The sequence below is a fragment of the Mustela nivalis genome, assembly GCF_964662115.1.
Source record: "Mustela nivalis genome assembly, chromosome: 1".
NCBI lineage: Eukaryota > Metazoa > Chordata > Mammalia > Carnivora > Mustelidae > Mustela > Mustela nivalis.
In genome coordinates, this window is record NC_139020.1 from 208,288,616 (window position 1) to 208,296,204 (window position 7,589).

Here is a 7,589-nt window from a genome sequence, read left to right on the forward strand (position 1 = left end):
CCTGCATGGGACTATGTGCTCGGCAGGGAGCCTCCCCCTCTCTCTCTGCCTGCCTCTCTGCCTACTTGTGATCTCTGTCTGTCAAATAAATAAAATCTTAAAAAATAAATAGAATTTACCATGTACCCCAGTAATTCTACTACGGGGTATTTGCCCAAAGAAAATGAAACACAAACTATCTGCCCCCCTCCGGTTATTGCAGCTTTATTTACAGTAGCCAAGATATGGAAGCAACCAAGTGTTCATCAACAGATGAATGGATAAAGAAGGTGTGGCATGGCGATTATGTAGGCACATATGCATATATGAACATTAGCCATAAAAAATAATATCTGGCCATTTGCGACAACACGGATGGACTTGGGGGTATCATGCTAAGTGAATTAAGTCAGAGAAAGAGAAATACCATTTGATTTCATTCATATGTGTAATGTTGAAAACAAATGAACAAACAAACAAAAAAAAAACCAGAAACCAGGGCACCTGGATGGCTCAGTTCCTTAAGTCTCTGCCTTCCGCTCAGGTCATGATCTCAGGGTCCTGGGATCAAGCCCTGCATCAGGCTCTCAGCTCAGCGAGGAGCCTGCTTCCCCCTCTATCTCTGCCTGCCTATCTGCCTACTTTTGACCTCTCTCTGTGTCAAATAAATAAATAAAATCTTTAAAAAAAATAAAATAAAATAAAGAAGTACAAACTTAGGCCTGGCTGGCTCAGTTGATAAGTGTGTAACTCCTGATCTTGAGGTCATGAGTTCAAACCCCACAAGGGGCAGAGAGTTCACTTTAGGAAAGAAAAAAAAAAAAAAAAGAGGTACAAACTTCTAGTTACAAAATAAATAAGTCATGGAGATTAAAAAGTACAACATAGGGAACAGCCAATAATACTGTGATGACCTTGTGTGGTGACAGATGGTACGTACCATTACCGTGGTGAGCATTGTGTAGGATCGTGGAATTGTAATGTACACGATTGTCGAATCACTACGTTGTACACCTAATATCCACTACCATAACACTGTATGTCAACTTTACTTAAGTTAAAAAATTGACATCAATATGCAGATAATTAAACAATCCAGTGTTGTATGCTTTGACTATGACAGAAGCAGTTGGTTTCTAGTGCGGTCTAAGTCTTTTTCAAAGAATTTTTTTCAAAGGTTTTATTTATTGGGGCGCCTGAGTGGCTCAGTCATTAAGCATCGGCCTTCGGCTCAGGTCATGACCCCAGGATCCTGGGATTGAGCCCCCCCCATCGGGCTCCCTGCCAGGCGGGGAGTCTGCTTCTTCCTCTTCTACTCTCCCTGCCTGTGTTCCCTCTCTCACTGTCTCTCTCTCTGTGACAAATAAATAAATAAAATCTTTTTTAAAAAGATTTTTAAAAATTTTTATTTATTTAGTTAACAGAGAGAGCACAAGCAGGGGGAGCAGCAGAGGGAGAAGGAGAAGCAGGCTCCCCACTGAGCAGGGAGCCCGATTGGGGCGGAGAGCTCCATCCCAAGAACCGGGGATCGTGACCTGAGCACAAGGCAGGCACTTAACTGACTGAGCCACCCAGGCGTCCCTAAAGAGTTTTTAAAATATAGATAAAGATCTTACAGCTCTCTGGGGTGAAAATTCTGATAAACATAATACCATGAGATTAAAAAAAGCAAAGCTGCTGATCACTGACTTGTATTTTCTCAGTGGTTCTAAGCTTCCATCCAGAGAAGCAGGTAAAGTGCTTAGGACAATGTTTACCAGGAAAACTTGGGCTCAGAGGCCTTCTATATCCATTTGGGCCTATTTGGGCTCTCCTGCTCTTGGGAGTGAGCCTGTGTGTGTGTGTGTGTGTGTGTGTGCGTGCGTGTGTGTAATCATACTTCTTGTGGCCCCTCTGAGTTTCCCCCCTGAAGAATCAGCAGAAGCAGCCATGGGATCTGGTCAGGGCATCAGTCCTCACAGCGTCACTCTGCCTCAGAGTCTGTAGGAAACTTCCACAGAGCTCTACAGTCTAGAGAACTCACTACCTGGCTTTTGTACCCTGAGCTGTGTGGAAGGAAAGTCTGCTTATTTCACTCCACCCAGCCGGCGGTGGGTGCATGAATTTGGGCCAATGAACACACGAGTAGATGCATCTGCTTATTAGTGATCTCGAAAGACTTGCTAGGTCCCTTCTCTGTGATAATCGTACCTCAGTTGCTAGAAGAAAATTATAAAGGAAAGCGGGGCACCCCGTGGCTCAGTCGGTGAGGCGTCCGACTCTTGGTTTCGACTCAGGTGGTGATCACAGGGTTGTGAGATCGAGGCCCATGTCTGGCTCCCCGCCGGGCATGGGGCCTGCTTGGGTTTCTCTCCCTCTCGCCTTCTGCCCTTCTGGTCCTCGAAAAAATTAAAATTAATATTAAAAAAATTAAAAAAGGAAAGAGGTTCTCCCCTCTGGGAGTTACAGACACAATGGGGAACAAGACAACTGAACAAAAACAGTTTAACTCGTCGCTTGATTCATTCATCTGTATTGTGTCACTCCTCTGCCCTGACAGAGGATACATTCTAGAGAAATCAGCAAAGCACTCGCCTGAGCAGGGCTTCCCACCTTGGCCAAGTAGGCACCCCGGCAAGGGGGCTGTTCCAATCCCAAGCCTGGAGAAGCTCCTGGAGGTTCTGAGACCCTCGCTGGTGGACATCTGGAATTTGTATTTTTATAAAAAGCACAATGTTAGTCTTACCATCTGGAAAATCTGAACAACGGAGGAAGCAGTGACTCCAGTGGGGCAAACCCACGGACTCCCCAACCTACCCTGCCTGCTTGCCAAATCTCGGAGAAAGTCAGGGTCCTTCCAGCAAGCAATTTCCAGCTATTGTGACCATGTGATTAAAATTACCTTTTTTTTAAACTCCAGATTTAAGTGTGTGCTAGAATCCACATTTTTATTTTTTTTAAAAAGATTTTGTTTATTTATTTGACAGACAGAGATCACAAGCAGGCAGAGAGGGAGGCAGAGAGAAGGGGAAGCAGGCTCCCTGCCCAGCAGAGAGCCCGATGGGGGGCTTGATGGGGGGCTTGATGCGGGACTCATCCCAGGACCCTGAGACCATGACCTAAGCCGAAGGCAGAAATTTTAACCCACTGAGCCACCCGGGCGCCCCACAGAATCCACATTTTTAGAGTGGCTACCAGAATGCCTCGGAGGGTCTATCACCCTTCCTATCACCCTTCGGAGGATTGGGCCACACCCACAGAGCAGATCTGGGGCGGGGCTTCAGAACCCGAATGGCCCGCGAGCTCCCAGGTGAGGCTGTCCCTCTGGCCCCGGGACTGGGATCTGGGATGAAATCCTCTTGGCAACCTGAGCAGATTCCGCCTGTGATCGCCCCAGTGGCCTCTTCCCAGGCGAGGCAGGTTAAGGAACTTGTCATGGGTCACAGATGGCCAGGGCGGGGGGTGGGGGTACAGAACGGGGGAGAAAGGCGCAGGCCCCGACCAGCTCCGCTCTGGTCTCGTGACTGGGAGGAGCAACCGTCTGGGAATGGAGATCTACCCCTTTTAGACTAAGTGTAGGTTTTACCTGTTTAATCAGTCCCGGATGCCTCAGAATGCGGCCCCAGCTTCCGACTGTGCCCCGTGAGGCCCCGCTCCCCTCCCCTACCTGCAGTTCTTTTCAATCCTTCCTCCACCTGCTTCAAAACAGCAGCTGTGCGCACCTGACCCTGAGGCCCCTTTCGTTCTTTTCTGGTCTTCAGGTGTCCACACACAACCCTTCAGCATGACTACCCTCAGACTCGCCTCCCTTCCCACCCGGCCTCCCTCCTTGGCGCCCACAAGGACTCAGCTCAAACTTAACTTGATGCCCTGCCCAGACTGGTTAGACACCCTCTTCTGTTGGGACAAAGAGGAGCACTTGAGAAGGCTTCTTTAAAAGGTGTGGAAGAGGGGCGCCTCGTTGGCTTAGTCCTTAAGTACCTGCCATTGGCTCAGGTCATGATCTCAGGGTCCTGGGATCCTGGGACTGGGCCCTTCCTGGGGCTCCTTGCTCAGCAGGGAGCCTGCTTCTCCTCCGCTGGCCGCTGGCCCTGCTTGTGTTCTCTCTCTCGCTGTATCTCTCTGTCAAATAAACAAAATCTTTAAAAAAAAAAGGTGGGGGTCGCCTGGGTGGCTCAGTGGGTTAAGCCTCTGCCTTCTGCTCAGGTCATATCTCAGGGTCCTGGGATCGAGCCCCGCATTGGGCTCTCTGCTCAGTGGGGAGCCTGCTTCCCCCCCACACACACACTCTCTGCCTGCCTCTCTGCCTACTTGTGCTATCTCTCTCTCTGTCAGATAAATAAATAAAATCTTGAAAAAAAATTGTTGAAGAAATGAGCTTAGTAAGCTGAAGGATATTGCATGCTAAAAGAAGCCGGTGTTAAGGAACCACTAGGAGTACGGGCAATAATGGCTCACACCTGTGTAACCCTTCCTGGGACCACCTGCCATTTTAGGCCACGGGTCTGTAAATTAAAATATGAATGGGAATGCAGAATGGTACGACCATTTCAGAAGATAGTTGGGCAATTCTTACAAAGCCAAACTTAACTCTTACCATATGACCCAGCAATCATGCTCCTTGGTATTTACAGAAATGAGTTAAAAACTATGTCTGCACATGGGGCGCCCAGGGGGGCTCAGTTGGTTGAGCGTCTGGCTCTTGATTTCGGCTCAGATCGTGATCTTCAGGTCCCAGGATTGAGCCCTGCTTTGGACTCTGGGTTTGATGTGGAATTTGCTTAAGATTCTCTCTCTTGGGGCACCTGGGTGGCTCAGTCATTAAGCATCTGCCTTCAGCTCAGGTCATGATCCCAGAGTCCTAGGTTCCAGTCCTGCATCGGGCTCCCTGCTCTGCAGGAAGCCTGCTTCTTCCTCTCCCACTCCCTGTGCTGTGTTCCCTCTCTCGCTGTGTCTCTCTCTGTCAAATAAATAAATAAAATCTTTCAAAAACAAAGATTCTCTCCTTCTGCACCTCCCCCACTTCCTAAATTAAGTAGTTTAATTAATTAATTAGATTATTAATTCATTTAATTAGTTAAATCTCTTTTTTTAAAGATTTATTTATTTATTTATTTCACAGAGAGAGAGATCACAAGTAGGCAGAGAGCAAAGAGCCCGATGCGGGACTCGATCCCAAGACCCTGAGATCATGACCTGAGCCAAAGGCAGCAGCTTAACCCACTGAGCCACCCAGGCGCCCAGTTAAATCTTTTTTTTAATGTCCACACAAAAACTTGTACCAGAATGTTATAGCAGCTCTAGTCATAATTGTCAAAACTTGAAAGCCCCCAGCTTTTGAAACAAGTGGATACATAAGCACATCCTCCTGGTCCATCCAGAAATATTAGCACTAAAAAGAGATGAGCTATTCTACAAAAAGACATGGCAGAACCTTAAATGCACATCTCTAAGTAAATGAAGCCAGCCTGTAAAGGCTACAGACTGTATGATTCCAGCTCTATGGCATTCTGGAAGAGGCAAAACCGCAGACAGTAAAAAGATCAGTGGTTTCTAGGGGTTGATGGGGCTGGGGGAGGGCTGAATTGGGGGCCCAGGGGATTTTTAGGGCAGTGAAAATAGTCTGTATGAAACTCTAGTGATGGATACCTGTCATTCCACATTTATCTAAATTTCTGGAAAGTGTAGCACCAAGAGTGAACCCTAATGCAAACAGGGGACTTTGGGTGGTAATGATGTGTGAATGGAGGCTTATCAGTTGCAAGGAAATACCATTCTGGCAGGGGATGACGGTAATGGGGGGCAGGAGGTGTGTAGGAAATCTCTGTACCTTCTCAATTCTGCTGTGAACCTGAAACTGGTCTGAAAAATGAGGCGTATTTTATTTTTATTTTTATTTTTAAAATTTTTTTTAAAGATTTTATTTATTTATTTGACAGAGAGAGATCACAAGTAGGCAGAGAGGCAGGCAGAGAGAGGAGGAAGCAGGCTCCCTGCTGAGCAGAGAGCCCGATGCAGGACTCGATCCCAGGACCCTGAGATCATGACCTGAGCTGAAGGAAGATTTTTTTTTTAAAGATTTTATTTATTTATTTGACCATCAGAGATCACAAGTAGGCAGAGAGAGAGAAGAAGGGAAGCAGGCTCCCTGCTGAGCAGAGAGCCTGATACGGGGCTCCATCCCAAGACCCCGGGACCATGACCTGAGCCAAAGGCAGAGGCATTAATCCACTGAGCCACCCAGACGTCCCAGAAGGTAGATGTTTTAATGAACTGAACCACCTAGACATCCCTAAAGCTTGTTTTGTTTTTTTTTTTTAAGATTTTATTTATTTATTTGACAGAGAACGAGGTCACAAGTAGGCAGAGAGGCAGGCAGAGAGAGAGGGGGAGGCAGGCTCCCTGCCAAGCATATAGCCCCATGCGGGGTTTGATCCCAGGACCCTGAGATAATGACCTGAGCTGAAGGCAGAGGTTTAACCCACTGAGCCACACAGGCGCCCGCTAGAACTTTTTTTTTTTTTTTAATGTACAACATCGAGAGTGACAACTAATGTAAACTGTGAACGCTGTTTAATAACAACATATCAAAATTAGTTCCATTGTAATAAATTTCAGTGGTAACTAAAATGTTCCACACTATGTCTTTTTTTTAAGATTTTTTAAAAAGATTTTTATTTATTTATTTGACAGAGAGAGATCACAAGTAGGCAGAGAGGCAGGTAGAGAGAGGAGGAAGCAGGCTCCCTGCTGAGCAGAGGGCCAGACACGGGACTCGATCCCAGGACCCTGGGATCATGACCTGAGCAGAAGGCAGAGGCTTTAACCCATTGAGCCACCCAGGCGCCCCTACTTATTTATTTTAGAGAGAGAGAAACAAATGTTCCCCATTAAGGCAAGGTTTAATAATAGGGAAAACTGGAAACTGTGGAGATCTTTCTTTCTTTCTTTCTTTCTTTCTTTCTTTCTTTCTTTCTTTCTTTCTTTCTTTCTTTCTTTCTTAAAGTAATCTCTGCACCCAGTGTGGGGCTTGAATTTACAAACCTAAGATCAAGAGTTCTGTGCTCTAGCAACTGAGCCAAGCAGGCGCCCCTAGAAACTGTGGCGATCTCCAGGGGAGAGGAGATACATGGGAACTCCTTGTACTATCTGTTCAACTTTCTGTCAAGCTAAAACTGCTCTAAATAAAGTCTGCTCACTTAAAAACCAATGTCCAGGGGTGCCTGGGTTATAGCTGGATTATACGTTATAGCTGGGTTATATGTTGTATGTTATAGCTGGAATGAGGCCCAGAGGGGGATAATAACCCACCCAAGGTCACACAGTCCTGCAGAACTGGCGTTGCCTGCAGGCTCGCCAATGCTGGTGCTCGTGCCCTTAACCTTAACCACTGCACTCTTCTGTCTGCTGCACACACAGCACTAGAGATGGGGTAGGAGACCGCCATCCAGAGGTGATACGTGAAGACATAGAGGGGAGGAGAACCTTAGGTTTGCATGTGCACTTCGTCGTCTGTGACAAACAGTGCTGGTGTTTTGTTTTTTTTTTTAGAAAGTCTCGTCCCGGGGCTCCTGGGTGGCTCAGTGGGTTAAGCCGCTGCCTTCGGCTCGGGTCATGATCTCAGGATCCTG

The 7,589-nt window shown here is 46.9% G+C and overlaps 1 long non-coding RNA gene across 2 annotated transcripts; it reads right to left on the minus strand.

Annotated features, from left to right (window-relative positions):
* Positions 1 to 2,104: 2,104 nt before the first annotated feature.
* LOC309865429 lies at positions 2,105 to 3,634 on the minus strand. 2 transcript variants are annotated; one of them, XR_014312089.1, is made up of 3 exons: positions 3,545 to 3,634; positions 2,572 to 2,662; positions 2,105 to 2,351 (listed from the first exon to the last, which is right to left on the minus strand). It is a non-coding gene; the product is annotated as an uncharacterized lncRNA (long non-coding RNA). The 2 variants fall into 2 exon arrangements; XR_014312090.1 differs by having other exon boundaries at positions 2,223 to 2,357.
* Between the last annotated feature and the right edge of the window lie 3,955 nt (positions 3,635 to 7,589).